The 22,171-nt window shown below is 47.6% G+C and overlaps 1 protein-coding gene across 13 annotated transcripts in view; it reads right to left on the bottom strand.

The window, feature by feature from the left end:
* The window catches only part of ARVCF (ARVCF delta catenin family member), a 466,295-nt gene that overhangs the window by 228,575 nt on the left and 215,549 nt on the right, over positions 1-22,171 (bottom strand). The window lies entirely within an intron of this gene.

Genomic DNA, 22,171 nt, shown 5'->3' with positions numbered 1-22,171 from the left:
ACACCAGCAATGCAGGTCACTAGAGACAGTGTTGACACATGATGACATGCACAATATTGATGCGAGTGATTTAGGTGATGAACTGAAAGCCCTTTCGAGATATATTTCAGCAGGATCAACTCCAAAGGCTGTTCTGGAATATATGCAGCAGCGGCTCCAGGCACCAGCGCTCCAAGTGCGTGCCTGGGGCAGCAAGCCGTGGGAGGCACCCTGCCGGTCCCTGCAAGGACGGCAGTCAGGTTGCCTTCAGGAGCTTGCCTGCAGGAGGTCCACCGGTTCTGCTTGGGGCGGCAAAAAAGCTAGAGCCACCCCGAATATATGTGCACAAATAAGACGACCACCCTCTTTCCAAATGCTTTTGTTGCTCTGCGCATACTTCTAACACTTCCTGTAACAGTTGCCAGAGGAGAACGGAGCTTCTCCAAACGAAAGTTAATAAAAACACATCTACGCTCCACAATGACACAGGAGAGGCTGATCAACCTTGCAACCATCTCAATAGTTCTCCTTTATTGGGCTAGGTAGCAGAGCAGTACCATGAGAGGAGTAGAAAAGGAAGAAGGCAGAATTGAGACCTTTCAAAGTTTTGGCCCAAGTGAAGTGCCCACCTCAGGTGCCAAAATGTTGTGGCTGGCCCTGCTGGAGTCACAATATATGACTTCAGTGACATGTAGATTCCATAAAGCCAGCAGAGCAGGAGCTCCCAAAGCAGCTCAAGAACCCTAGTTTCCCATACAGACAGAAACATCAGGGTTGTCTTCATAGCACTGAATACCAGTCAGCCTTTTTTCATTTCTATAGTGTCATGGATAAACCGCTTTCTTTGTTCCATTTAATATATACAAAAAAGCAGTAAAGAGAGTCAGAATGCTAAGTATTGGGGTATACTTGTGTGGGACATTGCTCAGGTGATGGGTTTTTGTGGGATATCTTTAATTTGTCAAAATTAAAAGTTTCATTGGGAGAAGGTTTGGTTTATTCCTCTTCAAAATGCTAAAAGCAATTAGGCATGTTACTTGCTCCTGATATAGTCTAAATTTCTTTTTATTAAAAAATAAAACCTGGTTTTGAATCATAAAGGCAAAGAAAAAAAAGAACCATTTCAAACAATTCTACATTTTCTTTTTAAAAGAATCTTTTGAAAATAGGGTTAAGGTTTCCTGGGTAAAGGCCTTGTGTGCCAAGTTTTAATTCTGGGCAAATTTCATGCACTTTAGATATTCACACATGAAAATAGACTGGCGAAGGAAGAGAAGAATAAATGGAAATTCAAAAGCCATCTTTAACTGTAATGGCCTAAAAACACCACTATGTCTTTGGCTAAAGATACATCTTCATTTTAAGTCTTGTTCCTAAAAAGCACTTAGGCAGCATTATGTAGCACTTTCCATCACCACAGCTATAGTTAAAAGAATATTTTGTTCAGCCCAGCAATTTGGCAGTTTAAAAATGACAGAAGATTTTTACCTGAATAAACTGTGCTATTTATTTTAAAATAAAGAGTGTAATTACACTTGGTACTCAGCCTCAGGCTGCTGATGGCCATCTTCAAGCCTGCTGATGGAGGGAGGGCAAAGAGGGCAACTGCCCCAGGGCCCAGGTGATTTAAAAGGGCCCGGGAGCCCCAGACCCTTTTAAATTGCCCGGCTGGCCACATAGCTCCTAGCCACGCGTGGGGTGGTGTCAGCGGTGGTGAAGTCAGCCAGGTGGGAACGTGGAAGTCCAGGCCGTGCTGGAAGAGCGCACCCAGCAGCACAGCTGGCAGCTCACTGGGCACCAGCAATGCAGCTGGTAGAAGCTCGCTAGTCACCAGCCAGCACAGGCACAGCACAAGCAAACGTCAGGCGGACCTTTCTAGGGTTCTGCCCTAGGGGCCCGGAAAAGACGGTTACTCACCTTTGTAACTGTTGTTCTTCGAGATGTGTTGCTCATATCCATTCCAGTTAGGTGTACGCGCCGCGCGTGCACATTCGTCGGAAAACTTTTACCCTAGCAACTCAGTGGGCCGGCAGGTCGCCCCCTAGAGTGGCGCCACCATGGCGCTCCATATATACTCCTGCCGGCCCACCCGCTCCTCAGTTCCTTCTTGCCGGCTACTCCGACAGTGGGGAAGGAGGGCGGGTGCGGAATGGATATGAGCAACACATCTCGAAGAACAACAGTTACAAAGGTGAGTAACCGTCTTTTCTTCTTCGAGTGATTGCTCATATCCATTCCAGTTAGGTGAATCCCAAGCCTTACAAAGGCGGTGGGGTCGGAGTGAAATGTGGCAGAATAAAACTGCTGAGCCGGAGGCTACAGCCTCTCTCGACTGCTGAACCAGGGCATACTGCGAAGCAAGGTATGGACCGAGGACCAATGGAGCTTCGCGACAGATCTCGTGGGTAGAAACAGGAGCCAGCAAGGCGGCAGATGAAGCCTGAGCCCTGGTAGAATGCACAGTGATGTGGCTTAGGGAAATATGAGCCAAATCATAACAAGTGGGGATGTCCGCCATCACCCAAGATGAGATCCTCTGAGAGGAAAACAAGCAAGCCCTCCCTTTGGCCCGCTACCGGGGCAGAGCTGGGGCACCTTAGGAAATGATTCTGTCAATATAATGCGAGCACTCCACAGATGTCCAAGGAGTGCAACGGTTATGCCCATTGCGTTGAGCTGTGGGTAACATGAAAGGCCAAAACACCTTAGGGAGGAAAGCCGGGTGCGGTCATAACTGCACCTTGTCTTTGTGGAACCTAGTGTACGGCGGAACCCCCGTAAGAGCTCTGCTCTCAGAGACCTGTCTGGCCAAGACTAGGTTGAGGTCCCAGGGCGGGGCTGGGCGGCGCACCCGAGGGTGCAAGCGCTCCAAGCCCTTGAGGGACCTCGAACCCATAGAGCGTGGGACACTGAACGTCCATCCTAGCCTGCTGGAAGGTAGAGATGGCTGCCGAGAGTATCCTCAGCGATGATACCGCCAGGTCCTGCCGCTGAAGGCCAGAGGCAGGCCAAATAGAGGGGATCGAGACCTCAGCAGGAGCAAGATCGAGCGTATTGCAGCTGTAGAAGAAACGCTTCCACCTGGCCCGGTACTTTGACCAGGTGGAAGGCTGCCTGTCACCCCGACTCAGGTACGCAGCAGCCACCGTGAGGCGAAGAGGCTGCAAGTCCGAGTGACGAAGCCTGTCGTTGCCCTGAGTGATGAGGTCTGGGCTGACAGGCCGAGCAACGTGGTATGTCAGTGCTGCCTGGACCACTCTGGAGTGATCATGATGATGCGCGCTCTGCCCCTGCGGAGTTTGAGCAGGACCTAATGAACCAGTGGGAACAGTGGGAAGGCATAATGCAGTTGGCCTTTCCACGGCATCAGGAATGCGTCCAAGATCGATTCCGAGGAGAGACCTTGGAAGGAGCAGAACACCTGGCATTTCCTGCTCTCGCGGTGAGCGAACAGGTCTGTGTGAGGAAACATCTCCACTTCCGGAAAGCGGGACGCCTCACATGGGGCAGAGTGATCACTCGTAAGACAGGAAAAACCTGCTGAGTCAAAGAGTTAAGACGTTCCGAACGCCTGGGAGAAAGGACGTCGCCAGCTCCATCGAGTGGGCCATGCAAAAGACCCGGAAATGGATGGCCTCCTGACAAAAAAAAAAAAGGGGGGAGGACTATGTCCCCCCTGAATACTTATGAAGCACCTGGCCCTTGTGTTGGCTGTAAACACCGAGATACAACGGCCTCGCAGCTGCCGCTGGAACCCCTGGCATGCCAGGCGGACTACCCACATTTTTGGGGCATTAACGAGGAATGCCAGCTCCCTAGAAGACCAAAGGCCTTAAGCTCGGAGGCGACCATGAGCACTCGAGCAGAGAGATGATGCGTCCGCCGTCCGGGGCAGTGAGGGCTGGGGCGGATGAAACCGCATCCCTGTCCACACCAAGGAGGGAGTTAGCCACCACTCTAGGGAGCCTAAGACGTTCGAGGGAACGGTGACTACCATGACCATTGGCTCCCTGTCCAAGCGGTACGCCGAGGTGGGCCGGACTTGGAGAGGACGGAGGCGGAGCTTGGCGTGTTTGGTTACAAACTTGCGGGCAACCATGGACCCAGGAGACTGAGGCAAGAGCGAGCTGAGGTCGTTGGGAAAGCCTTCAGACCTCAGATGATTGTTGCCCTCGCCTAAAACCGCAGTTGTGATAAGCAGGCTCCGGCTAGGTAGGAGACCAGGATAGCCCCTAGGAAGCCCAACCTCTGCGTGGGAACCAGAGTGGATTGCTCTATAGTAATCATCAGGCCTTGATCTGTGAATAAGACCGTGACGATACCCACGGCTGAGTGGTTTGTGTCTCAGAGTCTCCTCGGATAAGCGAATCGTCCAGATACGGAAAAACGCATATCCGACATCAGCGACGGAAGGCGGCGACTATGGCCGTAAACCGGGAGTATTCACCGCTGGCTATAAAGCGGAGGCATCTCCCGTGTGGAGGGAAGATGGCACTGCGAAAGTACGCGTCCTTCATATCCAGGGCGGCATAGTAGCCCCCAGGAGGCAAGGATGGAATAATGGTTCCCAGGGATACCATGTAGAACTTCAACCTTATCCTAAACCGGTTGAGTCCATGCAGGACCAGGGAGGTCTGAGACCTGTGTTCGAGTGGGGGACTAGGGCATAACGGGAGTAAAACCCCGTGCCCCTTTCGTCCGCTGAAGGGGGACAGGGCTGGAGCAAATTAAAGGTGGTACCTATGCTCCATCGTGCGCAGGACCCAGCGATCTGAAAGTAACTGGGGCCATGCCAAGAGAAAGCGGGATCGGGATCCCGTCCTGCGACTGGTACACCGCCCTCCGGCGAACCTTGGAAGGTCTGTCTTTGGTCCCAGTGGTAATTGCGAGGGACCTTGACTTTGGCTTTTTAGGGGGCCTGACGTTTGTCTGCAACCACCTTGGCCTTGCCGTTTTCCAGAGTTCTGCCTCTGGCTAGGCACAGAGTATGGCGGCTGGGGCCATAAAGGCCTGCGTTTGGTCGCTGGCGTATACATGCTGAGACGCATTAGGACCCTATTGTCCATCCGGCTTCGCAGTCTGGGGCTGTCTCCGCCACGAAGATGCCTTACCCACAAAGGGTAAATCCTGAATGGCATACTGCAGCTCTGGCCGGAGGTTTAAAACCTGAAGCCATGAAATGCACCTCATGGCGACACCCAAGGCCAGAGTGCTGGCCGCAGAGCCTGCTGCGTCCAACGAGGCCTGGAGGGACGCTCTGGGAACCTTCATTCCCCCGTCCTCCAAGACGGCAGCGAACTCCAGGTGGGAGTTTTGAGGGAGAAACTCCTTCACCCAGGTGTTATAATTATCGCAGCTAAGCAAGGCTTGTTGCTTTGCTACCCAGAGCTGCAGGGCCCCTGCAGAGTACACCTTGCATTCGCCAAGCCTCTTTCTGCTTCGGGGCTGGCGCCCGCTGGCCATCATATCAGGATCGTGGTCCTGAGCGTAAAAGCTGCGCATATGGGATGACACGGATGCGCGTCCGGACGGCCATGGGGGTACTAAAAGAAGGCACGGGCAGAGTCTCTGACTCACTCGGACCTTGCCCAACTCGGCACCGGGGACCGGCATCGGGAGGCGTATCGGTACCTGGAACGAGATCCAGACCCGCACGGTGTCGGGAGGTCGACCGAGATCTCGAGGCTCGGAGAAAGGCTACAGGAGTCAAGGTACCTGCCCCGGTGCCAGATGTCGGAACGGTGCCGATAGCGGGTCGGCGAACGGGATACCGACCTGTGCAGCGAGTGTGACCAGTACCGAGGAAAACAGCACCGGGACTGCGAGTGGTGTCCGGCGTGCCGACAGGACTTGGAGTGTCTGCGGGACCGTGATCATGAACGGTGCCGCTCTGCTGTACTGACAGGGGACAGTCCCCTGAAGAGACTGTATTACCCGTACCGGCGGTGCCCGGGTCAGGCAGCACTGACTCTGTCATGGCACTGAGAGCCCTCGCCGTTGGTAACATCTCCGGCGTGAAGGGAACAGCAGGCTCAACCACAGTGCGTACTGGGGAGCTATCAGGCACCGGATTCGACGGCCCTCGTGGGACCGGGATCCACGGTACCGAGGTCATCAGAGCTTCGGTAGGTGCCGGTGCCGGGCGAACCGAGTTAGATAAGCTGTCTAGCTGCGGTGCCGTCAGCACTGAAGCAGCGGGAGTAATACGCTCAACCACGGCGCGTGCCGGGGAGCCGTCGGACACCGGATTCGATAGCCCTTGTGGGACTGGAATCGACGGTGCCGATGTTGTCGGTGCCTCAGAGGCTTCGGTGCCGGGCAATCCGACTTAGACTAGCCCTCTGGCTGCGGTGCCGTTGGCATGGAAGCAGCCGGAGCAGGAGCTCAACCACGGCACGTGCCGGGGAGCCGTCAGGCACCGGATTCTACGGCCCTTGCGGGACCGGGATCGACGGTGCCGACGTCATCGGTGCCGCAGCAGGTGTCGGTGCCGGGCGATCCGACTTAGACTAGCCCTCTGGCTGCGGTGCCGTTGGCACGGAAGCAGCCGGAGCCTTAGCTCGACCACGGCGCGTGCCGGGGAGCCGTCAGGCACCGGATTCTACGGCCCTTGCGGGACCGGGGATCGATGGTGCCGACGTCATCGGTGCCGCAGCAGGTGTCGGTGCCGGGCGATCCGACGTAGACGAGCTCTCTGGCTGCGGTGCCGTTGGCACGGAAGCAGCAGGAGCAGTAGCTCAACCACGGCGCGTGCCTGGGAGCCGTCAGGCACCGGATTCTACGGCCCTTGTGGGACCGGGATCGACGGTGCCGACGTCATCGGTGCCGCAGCAGGTGCCGGTGCCGGGCGATCCGACTTAGACGAGCCCTCTGGCTGCGGTGCCGCTGGCACGGAAGCAGCAGGAGCAATACGCTCAACCACGGCGCGCGCCGGGGAGCCGTCAGGCACCGGATTCTACGGCCCTTGTGGGACCGGGATCGACGGTGACGACGTCATCGGTGCCGTAGCAGGTGTCGGCGCCGGGCGATCCACCTTAGACGAGCTCTCTGGCTGCGGTGCCGCTGGCACGGAAGCAGCAGGAGCAATACGCTCAACCACGGCGCGTGCCGGGGAGCCGTCAGGCACCGGATTCTACGGCCCTCGCGGGACCGGGATCGACGGTGCCGACGTCGTCGGTGCCGGGCGAGCCATCTTAGACGAGCTGTCTAGCTGTGGTGCAGTTGGCACCGAAGCAGCAGGAGCAGTAAGCTCTACCACGGCGCGAGCCGGGGAGCTGCCAGGCACCGGATTCCATGGTCCTGGGGGACTGGAATCGACGGAGCCGAAGTCATCGGTGCCTCTGCAGGTGTCGGTGCCGGGTAACGCAACTTAGGCGAGCTCTCTGGCTGCGATGCAGGTGGCACGGAAGCAGCGGGAGCAGGGGGCTCACCATGTTAGCAAAGAAAACGCGTATAACCATACAAATATATAAATAAAAGTGTTATAACTGCATAATTATATACGAGAAAAACGAGTAGCTAGGGAAGTGGAGGTCAGCTAAGCCGCGCTCCACTGTTCCAACGACCGACACGGGCGGTAAGAAGGAACTGAGGAGCGGGTGGGCCGGCAGGAGTATATATGGAGCGCCATGGTGGCGCCACTCTAGGGGGCGACCTGCCGGCCCACTGAGTTGCTAGGGTAAAAGTTTTCCGACGAATGTGCACGCGCGGCGCGTACACCTAACTGGAATGGATATGAGCAATCACTCGAAGAAGAATTGCTGTTAGCAGGCCTGCCATCCTGTTCTGAGTTACACCAGTGTAAGTCCATTGACTTCAGTGAATTATTCCAGACTTGCTACAGTGAAACTAAGGGCTTGTCTTCACAAAGATGCTATTACATTGACGGGAGAGCTTCTCCCATCGGCATAGTTAATCCACCTCTCTGAGATGTGGTAGTTTTCCTGTCGACATAACTCTGCCAGCCCGGGGGGGTTAGGTCAGTATAACGATGTCACTGAGGGGTGTTGATTTTATACATCCCGAGTGACGTAGTTATACTGATATAGGTCTGTAGTGCAGACTTGGCCTAAGAGCAGAATCTAACCCATAAGCATGACATCACTTTTAGTACGATGACCTAGGCTAGCAACAGATTCAGTAATTTAGCTATGGCAATAACCCTCAATTTCATTTTATAAACTCCTTTCACACTATAGGTACTTTTTGAGCTTTCAAGACAGCAGAACTGAACCAAATCGGAGACGTGAAGATTTGAGAAAACTGGCTATACAAATTATTTATTCTGGCTGATAATATGAAGTTGTTACTATAAAAATTGTTCTGTCACTGAATGCCTCTTTATAAATGTGGACTCCACCATTGCTTAACAGGGCTGTATTGTGTCTTTGGCAGACATGGGACAACAGTGAGTTGCTAGAATTTAATGCTGCCTATTCAGGTGGAAACAATTGAATGACAATGGATTAGCTGAAGCCAGAAGATACTTTCTCCACTTCTCTCCTTCCAGCAGATATGTTGGTGGGAGTGGACAGTCACTAGGAGCAGAACAAAGACACCAATGTGGTGATTATAGTCTTTAAAAAGGACTCAGAGGGGGAAGATTCAGAGCCATAAAGGAAGTTTTCGGGCAGGAGACAGGAAGGGAAAAGACCAGTCAAGGTCCAAGAAGACAAACTGGGGTCTGAAGGTTCCATGTTTCACAAAACAAGCCATGCACTGCAGCAGAAGGACTCTGGATGGCCCAGACATCTCTAATCCCAGGACAAAGAATGCTGTGGAGTGGTGAGTACAGCAGGGAAATGCATGCAGAGTTTATTATTTTTGTACAGATCTGTGTATTTCATGTGTGATTAAGTGAAGAGTAATGCTGTTAGAATCCTGTGCAAAGTGTCCATGTGTTTTATCCCTGTAAGCTTGAAGAGTCAACCTGTGAACCCAGAACACCACACTGCTGGAGTTCTAGGAGAGGAAGCGTTTAAGCAACAAGGAATGTCTGAGGGTCATCCCTGGGTTTAAGGGCCTGGCAGGGGGACTGTATGGTTGCAGCTCTCTGGAGGAGATGCCATAGAGAAATTCTGCAGCCAAGGAGAGGCCCTAAAATAGCAGCAGTGCCTGGATCTCCTTCAGATTCTGAGGGTTTAACACACCTGGTGATTCAGCAGCTGGATCCACTCGTCCATTCCCCAGCAGTCTAGTGAGTGGTCAAGAGTGGGTGCTCAACAGGACAAGAGGGTTTGGTTTTGGGGAGGGAGGGTGTGCTTCTTGTTTAAAAGAAAGACTGATAGTTTGGATTCTAAATTCAAGGGTTTGTTTGGTTGAAGTCTCTACAAAACATGGTCATGATCCTGCAGGTGGATCTGCAAGGGCAGATCCTTACAGAGCCGCACTGGCTTCAGTGAGACATCCTGTGAACACCTCTGCCTGCATGATCAGGGCACAAATTAATAACATGTTTTCATGAAATTAAAAGAGATCCAATGCAAACAAGTTATTGTCAGGATTTAAACCCTTCCCCATCAGCATCCCAGCTGGAACTTTGTAGAATTGTGCTTGAGAACCAGAAAGTGGAAATGACAAAAAAAAAAACCAAAAAACCCAAAAAACCCACAAACACCCCCATGCAAATTGCCTAGTTATTTCCATGGTCTGCATTGAAAGAAATGCAAAAACTAAACTAGCAGCACAAATAGTGAAAAATAAATCACATTTTTAAAATGCAAGATGCTTTCTGTTTTAATTATCTAAGGTAAATGTCAGTAGCATGCTATTTTAAAAAATAGAGCCTGTTTAACATAATAGTAATATTTAAGTATTTAGTTCTTAACTCTGTTCCCGCTTTTGCCAGTTTGAGACATATTTAATATTACTTGTAGTTTTATCAAAAGATCCTGCAACAATCAGAGATATGAAATGGCATCTGGCATCTTGCAAAGGAAGACAATCAAGCTTCTTGGTTTCATAAGGTTGTTATTGTGTGTAAAATTATGCTTGGAAGGGTCTCACCATAGACGCCCTAACAGGAAACATTGTATTTTTAGCAGAGCTATCTGAAATTTTGGCAATAGAAATGGAAACACTGGAAATTTGAGTGTTTAGATTTTTTTTGCAAAATTTAAAGTGTTCTCCCAGTTTTGTAAAACTTCCAATTAAACTATCCAGCTAAAACAGTCCTCTAGGCCAAAAAAAGTTGTGGGGTTTTTTTTAGCAAAATTAGGCTCATTTTTAAAGGTCTTTGCAACAACAACAAAATCCTCACTCTCCCCCATTGGTTCCAAAATCCCAATCCACAAAGATTTACAAACACAAATATCAAAATTTTCCAACTGTGAAGTCCTACCAAATGAAACTGCAAAAATGTTTTAAAAAAGTGTAGGGAGAATATGGTCATAGTTTTGAACAGCTATAACTGTTATCATAAAGACAGCTGCTGTCCTTCTGACAAACACTGGACAGCATTTTGGAATTTAACAGTTGCCATATAAAGTTGCAGGATACATACTTAAGAGATGAAGAGTGAGATGAAGCCGCACAAATGTGAAAGTGAGATAGGTCCTGGTGACTATGGAGAACAGCAAGGTATTTCACAGTAGCAAGGGAGTCTAACAAACGGTGCCTATTTTCAACCATTGATAGAACCTGTATGATTAAAATGTGATGAATCAAGATGAGAATCAGACAGGCCAAACCTGCTTTAAAAAAATGCAGAAATTGGACTTGTTTTTGGCTTAATTGGCTTGTGAGTTGCTTGTTGCCTAGTTTTTGGCTTGCAGCTTGATTGGCTTGTAGCTTGTTGCCTTTTTTTTTTGTATTATTGGCTCCCGGAAAGCAGGGGCAGGGGGGGAGTCAGGGGTGAGCAGCGGTCCCATCACAGTCCCAGACTGCATGCCAAGGGGATCTAGTCACATAGAGTGTTGGGGTTCTTAGGGATTGGCTTGTTTGGGCCTTATTTTGAAATGGGATTAGCTTGATTTTTGGCTTATTGTAAAAGTCACGGTGCTTATTAACCGCATGAAAGTTGGCAATTATGATGAGAATATGTCCTTGAAATACTAACCACATAGGCGCTAGCCTTGTCATAGGAAAATGAAAATCATCATTCCCCTTCCCCAAAATCATCATTCCCCTTCCCCAAAAAGACAAGGGCCAAGCTCTTGGCAATTTAGTTACTAACTTTTTTAGTTTAAAATACTTTCTCCAGAAGAAACCTACTATTAAAAATTCATACAGTGACTTGACTCAATACAGGCCATGCTCACACTCTGATGCCCATAATTCTCAGTAGGGTATGCACTTGATCCTAATGAGTTGTTCCTGCAAGGTGCTGAGTGCTCTCAACTCCAGCTGACTTCAGTAGAACTTAAGTTTTCATACTGGTAACCTCTGTGCAGAAGGCTTTTTATATGTCATGCGCTCTGTCTAACAGGTCCAATTCTGGTCCTTCTGAAATCAATGATAACGCTCCCATTGATTTTTTGGACATGCATTTTCACCATCTGACTTCTTGCATTAATTTAGAGCCCATTCCTGTGGGGCTAGATTCTGCCCTGTGCAGTGTCAGGAGTGCAAAAAGGATTATAAAAGAGCAATGCAATCTTCGGGGTCCCTAGGAGGAATTCTAACTGACTCAAAGGGCCCCAGGGAGTACACACCAGCACACCTGCCGCACCACCTTTGGCCTTATGATGACCTCATCTAGGGTGACCAGACAGGAAATGTGAAAAATCAGGATGGGGTGGGGGGAGGTGGGGGTAATAGGAGCCTATATAAGAAAAAGACTCAAAAATTGGGACTGTCCCTATAAAATTGGGACATCTGGTCACCCGAACCTCATCCCATTTCAGACGCTACCAGCACTGGTGCCCTAGGAGGAAGCAGGCATTATAAACCCTGTTGGGATTCTGGCTAGTCCCAGTAGAGGGGCAGAGAGTGTGACTTTCCTGTGCATCCATGCAAGAGGTGATCAAAATCTGATCCATATAATTTCCTAGAAAGTCAATGAGATGCCTCTCATGAGTAACAATTGAAGGATCAGCCCCTACATTTTTAGGGTGTCAGCTAAATTTAAACTAGGACTAAACCCTCACTGGAAAATTCTATCACATTTGACAGTCTGCTGAATACCAGCGATAATGCAGTCAGCTTATCATTTGCTTGAACCCCAGCCTCAAAAGGAATGTCACTTTTGGCAAGAGCCACAAAGGCACCGCAGTATTAATATGGAACAGAAAAATACTGACACTCGATTACCGACACAAAATACGGCACGCAGCAAACTTCCTTATCAAACAATAAATTAAAAAATCCACACTTGCTTATTTTTAATTTCTCTGTTTCAGCTGGATCCAGAAAAATAAATGAGCTGAATTTTAAACATGAAACATTCTGTAGCTTTGTTTTCGCAGGTTGGTTTTTCTTGAACAGCCAGATGTACATTTGCACAGTGGAGAAAGTTTGGAGTGGGGCTACTCTTAACTTGGTTGAGTAATGGCATTTTGAGCTGGGTTTTCAAGTTGTCCTGATAAAGACAACCAGTTTGGGATCTCTCAAGTCTTTCCTCACTCATGTTCCCTTAAACCTCCTCCACACTTCCTAGTGCCTTGTTTAAGTTTAAAAAAAGGCAAAGCAAGAACTAAAACTATTTACTGATTTATGGATGACATAGGATATGGACAAGCCTATGCTGGTGAAATTTATTTAAAGAGTTCTCACTAGTTCTAAGGCAAAAACCCTAGTGTGGCAAGAGTCTGGACCTGTTTTACTACCATGTAGTACCATGTTAGTTAAACCTGCTAAAAGGCAAGTCTAATCAAGTAACAAAAGATCCTCGGGCCAGAGCATTGACAATTGAAATGGTGGGAATTTTGTTTTTTGTTTTTTTAGAAATAGCCTGATCTACACATAGCTTTTGTACTGCTTTACCTTCTCCCCCACCCTCCTCCAGTTTGGAACTGTTAAAGCAGTACAATTACCCAAATGTGGATGCAGTTAGACCAGTCTAAGGCTCTTTTATACTGGTATAACTGCTTCCAATCCACACTCAGGTTTGTACTAATTTAAATATTTCAGTGAAAAAAAAAATCAGAATCTGTGATGAGGTATACAAACCCCACTCTGAACAACAAGGGGTTAGCTTCTCTGGGCGTAGCTAGCTCCACCCCACCACACCTGCAAGGCACGCACAGATTGGAGGAGTTGTGGAAGAGCTCACTTGTGGGCAAGAGAACAGACCTTCAATCCTCTGCTCCTGAGGAAAGGGCTGACTGAAGGCAGGAGCTTCCCAGACAACCACTGTCTGAAGCCCCCTCCTTGAGAGAAAGATGGGCCAGATTGTGACACACCTGAGAGGGAGTCATTCCCCTCTCTCTTATTAATTCAGTTTCTTTGCATTAATACCCCTTACTTTTTTGTTTATGGACTACCCTAGAAGGAGAGAGACTTTTGAAGTGACTTAGCTGGAGGACCAAGTCACAGGAAGAGGCAGGCCAGCACAGGTGCCAACTCTGTGGTTGCTCTGGGGCTGGAACACCCATGGAAAAAAATAGTGGGTGCTCGCCCCCCACCCCCTTGATCAGCTCCCCCCATGGGTGGTGGGTATAATAGGCCAGGGAAGGCTGAGCCTTCCCTGGTGCAGCCACCCCTGAGGAATACCTGGGTTGTGGTGGCCCCACCCCTTCCCTAAGGCTCTCCCACGCACCACCTTTTCCTGTTGCCGTCACCTGCCTATCTGCACTCCACCTCCCCCCCACCTTGCAGGTCCCCACCCTGCTTGCCATGTCATGTCTCCTAGGGACAGGGGAGTGAGGAGGGATGTTGTGAGCAAGCAGCAGGTGTCGGGGTCTGGTGGGGGAGTGAGGCAACTTAGCTCGGCACTGGGGCTGCTGGCTCGGATGCGGAGAGGTGCGCTGGATCTAGTGTCTGGCATTCGGGTGGGTGCCGGCTTGGCCTCAGGCAGGGCGAGTGGCCTGGCATGGCGCTCAGCCTGGCTCTGGGGGGTTGGCCTGAGGTGGACAAGCTGGGGCTCCTCTGATTGGGGGAGGCTTCAGGGCTCCTCCTGTTATGGTGGGGTGGGTTGCGGGGCTCCGGCATGTGGGGAGGCAGGGCCTCAGGCAGGAGGGGTGGGTCTGGCTGGCTATCCTTCTCAAAGTGGGGGTTTCACGCACCACCTATGGCTCCCACCCACTGGTGGGCCCCATGCATCAGTTCCTTCCCTCCACCCCAGCACCTCCTGCCCGCTGGTGATCAGCTGTTTAGGAGTGCAGGAGGCAATGTGGAAGAAGGAGAGGAGTGGGGGCAGGAAGACGTGAGGGAAGGGGCAGAATGGGGTAGAAAGAGGTGGGGCAGGGGTGGGAAGAGGTGAGGTGGTGGCTTGAGGGAAGAGGTGGAGTGTAGGCTGGGCATGGGGCACAGCAGGAGTCAAGCACCCCTCGGAAACTTAGAAAGTCAGTGCCTCTGCAGGCCGTTGCAGAGGTGGAGCAGCCACCTCTGTTGGAGATCCTCAGCAGAGACAAAGCTGCTATGTCATGCCTGGCAATGAGTCAACCCATTCATAGAGCCCGACATGAAATAGTTAAATCTGTATGGAAACTGTGCAAACCTGGCCTTAGTGACTCTCTAATAACCCTTCACAAACAGGATAATCACAAACTCTGCTGCAGAGAAATGCTTCATTCAGTTAGTGATGTCTAAAAGAGCAAATTACTCTGTGCTGTACAATAAAAGTTACAAACAAGAGACTCAGTCCTACCCTCAAATGTACCGGCATGCAATGGTTAATGCTTTTGCACAATTGCTCAGCAGTGCTGATTTTACATGACAGGCATACAGACGCTCAACATTGGCCTAAGTGCAGGATCAGGCACTTAGATGAACAAAAGCAAGAATAAAATCAGATGTGAGGTTTAGGTAGTAACTTAAGTGCAATGTGATTGGATGCAATTTGCTCTCATACACTAATTCAATTAGAGGGATACTTTCAAAATGGTGCACAAGGATTAGTTTCTTAACTCCCATCAATAGCAAGAGCCACACAACAAATCCTAGAGCACTTCTTTGAAGATGTAACTCATTGCCCATCTTTGCACCTCTTCCCTGAGTGTTGGGTTTTTTACATGGTGTGATCACAACACCAAAAGTTTACAAGATGAAATAAATCTTTGAAGCTGTGGAGCTGCCGGACTAACACTGAGCCAGACAAGAGTTTAAGGTTATTTGATCAAAACGTGAAAAACCCAGTGTTTGTATTTTGTGTTACTCTGCCACTGCACTCAAGGGAAAAATAGCCATTGAAAACAAAAGCAATGTACTAATTGTATTTATAGTTTCCAATCCTAGGTCTCCTAAGAAAGCTCATCATGAACAAAACACATACTGGGAGGAATAGGTATAGAATCACCACACAAGCTCCTCTACACCCACTGTTCAGTCGATATTCACTCCTTAGCAATGTAAGTCAATGTATGCCAACACTAAATCCAGTTTTCCTTCCCCAAAGGAGCTATTATTTCCCATGAAAGAGTATTCCATAAAGCACAGCAGAGATCTACAGAACTCACAGTAATAATACCATCAGTTTAAACAGCAAGAATGCAAATGGGTGAGACAGCATTAACATTCTAAGACACAATGCACCGCACAGTAAATTCATGCCCACATTTCTTTTAATACCAGGTTTTGTAATTCTATATATTGTATATGCACATTCCATGTTGGGTATAAGCTACCTGCCGGTGCCCTAGCCAACTGTTAAAGAAAATTCTAAGCTCTGTTGGTAGAGAATTCACAAAATAAAGATTAAAAGAATGGGAAACCAAGGTCAAAGCCATGAAATGCAGTGAATAGTTTAATTCAGTAGGTAATTTTGTCAAATTTAAGTCTTTTCAGACTCAATTTTAAAAGTCTCAATTTGAAGTGTAGGAGGGACAGTCCTGTCGGTAAGGCACAGGACACAGAATAAAAAGATCTGTGATCTACTGCACATTATGCCACAGACTCTCTGTAAAACCCTGGGCAAGTCACTTAGTTTTCGTGTCTCATTTTTCCATTCTGTAAAACAAGGGATACTTGCTTACCTTACATGAGCATGAAAACACTTTCAAGTCCTCATATAGCACTACAAAATCACTGGAAAGAAGACCGGAGAAATCAAAGTATTGTTGTGTTGTATTCATTGGGATAAGCTAGCCTAACTGAGAAAATGGTGCTGTATTTTTGTTATGAAGCATTAACATGAATGGAAGTTGTCAGTGTATTGATAGGGGCAGGAGCCTTTGAATGTGAACATTTTTGGTCAGATCTCCAGTTGATGTGAATTGCCACAGCTTCATTGAAGTTAATGCTAATTTACACCAGCTAAGGATCTGGCCTTTTATTGTAATAAGTTTCACGTGTGTGAGCTGTTTTTATTAAAAAGACCCTTCTTTAATATTAAAATATAATGTGCTCTGAATGGTTAGCCATGATCCAATGACAATATTGCTGCTTTTTGCAGTTCACGGTGCTCTAGTAAAGACCCTAACACATGTGCACTTTCCTATCTTTTCTCTATCATACCACTCTTCACAGGAGGAACTAAGTTGAAGTTTGATTTGAAACCAGGTGAAATAAAAGCAGGCAGATTAAATAAAATCCCTCACACATGAAGGGTTTTAAGGCTTATCGAGCTTATAAAAAAATCACATCATCATTGGAGTCTTTAACATTTGTGAAAGAAACAAGATATGCTCTATTCATAAATGCCATACTTAAAAGGTTGTTGTGCTATGTCTGCATTGGTAAAAGAATAAAATGGCCAAATCCATCTGTGCTGCCAGTACTCTGACAGCTTTGGACATCAAACGACAGAGTCACCTTTTTACATTCTTGTCTTCTACAGCAACATGTAGGGAAGCAAACAAGGATGTTCCTGGACAGCTGGCTCTGCTCATTTGAGGGCAACTGGGTTTCAGTTTCAGTAATATAGCCAGGGCCATCCACATAGCTTCTAGTCGCCAAAGCTACAGAAGAATACACCAACCTGAATGGAGCTAGAGGTGGTATGGGTTTTAGCAAGAATTTCTATTAACAGAATGAACACTGTAAGATTAATGTGCACTTAAACTGTACATTATTAGCGTGTTATAGGGCAGGAAAGGTTTCCTATGCCATTTTTAAGGGTGGCTGTCATGCTGGCAGACCAGGTGACAGCTCATGCCAGAGCCCCTAAAGACTGAACACAGACCAATGCATAGCTGGAAACCAGTCTGGGTTAGCTGTGTGTTAGTATTGTTAAAACAGGTATTAGATTTATAAAAATGTGTTTAGACTCTATGAAATGCTTGTAAATTGTTGCATGCATTAATTTCACTTACAAAATCTGTATCCCAGATTAAAAGGTAATATTTAAGTGTTTGCTCTGTGACTGTGAAAGTTTTGCTCTGATACTATAAACTCCCCAGTCAGGGGGGAAGCATTAACAAGTGTGAAATATTATAGGGATAGTCTAGATCGGGGTGGGCAAACTTTTTGGCCCGAGGGCCACATGTGGGTATAAAAATTGTATGGCGGGCCATGAAAGATCACAAAATTGGGAGTTGGGGTGTTGGAGGGAGTCAAGGCTCTGGATGGGGGGTGGGCTCTGAGGTGAGGCCAGAAATTAGGAGTTCATAGTGTGGGAGGAGACTCCAGGCTGGGGAAGGGGGCTGGGGTGCAGAGGGGAGTATGAGGGCTCTGGTTGTGGGTGTGGGCTCTGGGGTAGGGCTGAGGATGAGGGGTTTGGAGTGCAGGAGGGTGTTCTGGGCTGGGACTGAGGGGTTCAGAGGACAGGAGGGGTATCAGGGCTGGGACAGGGGGTTGGAGCTCAGGGATGAGGCCTCAGGGGTGCAGGCTCTGGGTGGCGCTTACTTCAAGCAGCTCCTGGAAGCAGCAGCATGTTCCTACTCCGGCTCCTATGTGGAGGCGTGACCAGGCGGCTCTGCGCACTGCCCCGTCTGCAGGTGCCTCACCTGCAGCTCTCTTTGGCCGAGGTTTCTGGGCAATGGGAACTGCAGGGGATGGCGCTTGGGGTGGAGGCAGCAGGCAGAGAGCCCCCAGGCTGCCCCTAAGCATAGAATCTGGAGAGGGGACATGCTGCTGCTTCCAAGAGCCGCGCAGCAAGCCCCTGACCCTGCTCCCCAGCTGGAGTGCTGGAACAGGGCAATCCCCTGATACCACTCCCAGCGGTGGGAGCTTGAGGGCTGGATTAAAAGGCCTGACAGGCCGGACATGGCCCACGGGGTGTAGTTTGCTCATCTCTGGTCTAGATAATACTTAGTCTCGCCATAAGTGCAGGGGACTGGACTAGATGAACTCTCGAGGTCCCTTCCAGTCCTATGATTCTATGATTAGTTTACCACAGGAGGTGTCATCTCCTGCCCAACAAAAGAAGGCCCATAGACACCAGACAAGTCATGTATAACATTAGTGGACAAAAGACTTTATGTGCGCAAACCGTTGTCCCATCATCTTGAGCTCTAGGGGAATGGAATAAAAGTCCCTAAGAAACTGTTATCTCTATGATGCTTGAACTCTGAGGGGCAAAGATTTCTAAGTAGAAGCAAGGGACCCCTGACTGTTTAGCTTGGGATAGCCATAAAGAACAGACAGAGCTTGCATATCACAGCAGCTTCTATAATCTTTTGAAACCTAACACTGCAACTCATTTGTGTGAGTATGTTAACCTGCTTTAACCATGTAAATATCTCTCATTTCTTTTCCATGGTTAATAAACCTTTAGTTAGTTTATTACAGGATTTGCTACAAGCCTTGTTTCTGTCTTGAGATCTGAGTTGCAACTGACCTGGGTAAGTGACCGGTCCTTTGGGAATGGGAGCAACCTGAATATTGTGATTTTTGGTGTAAGGGACCATCTATCACAGGGGCAAGCTTGCCTTGGTGGCAAGATAGACCAGAATGCTCACGATCTGCCAGCGTGCTCTTGTTTTGACTGCTCTTGGCATCTAAAGTGCTCTAGGTAGTCTACAGGGTCCTTTTTCCAACAGCATCTTGGGAGACTTCCTCTTATGCTTGTTGCCCCTGCCACTGTGATCCATGGCTTTCTGGATTTCTAGAATGGATTACTGCAATGCCCTCTACATGAAGCTTCCCTTGGAGACAACTTGGAACAGACACGTGGTATAAAATGCATTTACCCAGGTTTGTTTAACAGCATTAACTACATGAACTACATGGAACTTGTTACTCCTCTCTCCAGGAATCACACTTGCCAGCAGAGCTGGCTGCCCACATGGAGTTAGTTAATCATCCCCAAGGAAGGATAGTAGCACACAGCCTCTGCACACCCAGGAACTTTGGCAGGCGTGCTGCCTCCAACAAAGGATTGTGCAAGCCAAGCACAACTGAGCCGCCTCAGTTTTACCTCAGGCAAAACTCACTGAAGTCAATGGGAGTTACAACTGTATCAGATCTCAGGGCGGGTCATAGCAGATTAACAATATTTAAGCAGATCTTCCCCTTCATGGTATATCATAGGATTTGGTTCTGTGGACAAAAAGACTTCAAGTATCATTCCAGACCTTTCCAATTAACATGTGAACAAACTTTTTCTGCAGTTTTTACAGTGGGAGAGGTGGTGTAATGACTTCCCTGGACAGCAAAACAAATATTTTTAAAAGCTTTCAGCAAATCCCCCTCCCCATGTTTCCCCCCCATTTACATAGCTACACTTAAGTAAAAATCTTTTTGCAATTTGAGAGCATCTCTGACATCATTTGCCCATTTGACATTTCCTGGTGGCGGTTAAGAGATGATGTACACAGCTAAATAATGCCTGAAGCATATGCAGCAAACATAGACAAATGGAGTACAATTTGCTTGTGCTGTTTGTGCGCTCCAAGCTCACGCTGAACAGACAGAATGACATAAGATTATTTTTCTTTCCATTTAGTGAAATGGCTAGCTGAGCTGCTTGCAGCCTAGAACAAGAAGACGCTGTTGAGATAACGAAGGAGTTTAAGATTGGTGTAAAAATTAAAAAAAAAGGAGTGCAGCTGACAAGGTATCTAGAATGAATTAGAAACAACATTTGCATAAGTCCTTGATTTTGTTTTTAAAGGACTTCAGGAAACTGTTACAATTCTGGCACACTGCCTCTGTCCTCTTCCCTTTACTAAAAAAATTTTTATTTAAAAAAAAAAATAAGGTAAGAACGACATCTGGGAGAAGCTTGAGAGTGTGTTATTACAAGGAAAAGCACAGAGTCATGCTGCTGCAGGCATACAGCAAAGCTTTACCTACTAATACTTCACTGAGCAAGTCTCTTGGCCAGTGTCCACTCCAACTGTCAGACAAGATGTAAAACAGAAGCCCTGGTCACGAGAGTCATTACAGATTATATGGCACTTTCCAAAACAACAGGGTTGTTAATCCTCATTTCTTTTCCAGATTCCAGATGGGATAATTAAATTCTGTATATAATTCCCTTTGTAGTTTCAAACAGAAAAACTCTAATATTAGCTACAAAGTTATGTTACATGAACATAAGAACGGACATACTGGGTCAGTCCAATGGTTCATCCAGCCCAGAATCTTGCCTTTCAACAGCAGCCAGTGCCGGGTGTTTCAGAGGGAATGAACTGAACAGAGTGATTTATCAAGTGCTCAATCCCCTGTTGTCCAGTCTCAGCTTCTGGCAGAGGTTTAGGGACATCCAAAGCATGGGGTGGTGTCCCTGATAATTTTGGCTGACGGTCATTGATGGACCTATTCTCCATTAATTTATCTAATTCTGTTTTGAAGCCAGTTATACTTTTGGTTTTCACTATGTCCCCTGGCATTGAGTTCCACACGTTGACTCTTTGCTGTGAGAAGTAGTACTTCCTTATGATTATTTTAAACCTGCTGCCTATTAGTTTCTTTGGGTGACCTCTGGTTCTTAAGTTATGAGAAGGGATAAATAATACTTCCTTATTCACTTTCTCCACACCATTCATGATTTTATAGACTATCACATCCCCCCTCAGTATTCTCTTTTTCAAAATGAATAATATCAGTCTTTTTAATCTCTCCTCATATGGACACTGTTTCATACCCTTAAACATTTTTGTTGCCCTTCTCTGTACCTTCTCCTGTTCTAATATATCTTTTTTGAGATTGTTCAGTACAGAGATCTGTCACCCACCAATGAACTTCAGCCATTCAGAAATGGCTGCCTTTCAGTGATGAGTGACAGATCCCTATATACTGTAGCATATAGCCTGTAAAGTGCTGGGTGTACCTTTCATGATGAAAGGCACAGTGCAAGTAAAGTTACTGCATTTGCAATCTCTAAATATTCTGTATGAGGCTGTAAGGGAAAATTTCACCCCTGGTTTAAACTCTATTAAGGTCAGTGCTGTTGCACGAGGGATTAATTTGGCCTTCACTGTTTTCATGTATTTTACATAAACGTTAACCACATATTACTATGAATTCCTAATTGTGCACCTTTAGCTAACTAAAAATTTTATTTCAAAGACAATAGCATTTTTTCTATACAAACTACATGAAAAAGCTGAACGTTAATGATTTACAAATGAAGCATTTCATGTCTAGCCCCCAGAAAGGCCAAGAATTGAACACACATGTAGATTGAACTCTGGTTTCACTTATATGGGCGGTCCCTTCCAAAAGAAGAATAACTTAGGGATTAGTTACATCAATCCTTCTATTGATTTTAATAGGAGTTGATTGGGCTTTAAACATGGCAGTGCAGGAAAGCTCATACTGTACCTGATCTGGCACCTTTCACAAAGATACTCAGAAAAGGGAAGGTGCAGATGTACCATTCTTCTAAAATGTATGCAGCATCCCCCTCTAGTGGCTAATCATCAGGATAACAACTTACAACTGCTAACAGCTAATGGAGTTACTCCTTTAGCCCAAGCAATAAAGGTCAGTTCTTTGCTGCTGAATGTCCTAATTGAAAACAGATGGTAAGGATAATTAAACAGTGACTAGAGGGAGTAACATAGCAGCCATTTTTTGTACAGCTGCCTTTCACAAAATAAATTCCTCTACATCTACCCACTGAATTTGTAAGCTACCGAACACCCAGGTAGAACTCTCTGACTTGGACAGCTTCCATGAAATACTGCCCACCAAAAATGTATTAGCATAAAGCTGTTCTGACATCACATGAACTCTACTCATGTACTGATCAATGCAAGCATCTGGTATG

The sequence above is a fragment of the Gopherus evgoodei genome, chromosome 13 (genome assembly GCF_007399415.2).
Source record: "Gopherus evgoodei ecotype Sinaloan lineage chromosome 13, rGopEvg1_v1.p, whole genome shotgun sequence".
Taxonomy (NCBI): domain Eukaryota; kingdom Metazoa; phylum Chordata; order Testudines; family Testudinidae; genus Gopherus; species Gopherus evgoodei.
This window is presented reverse-complemented; position numbering and strand designations above follow the sequence as displayed.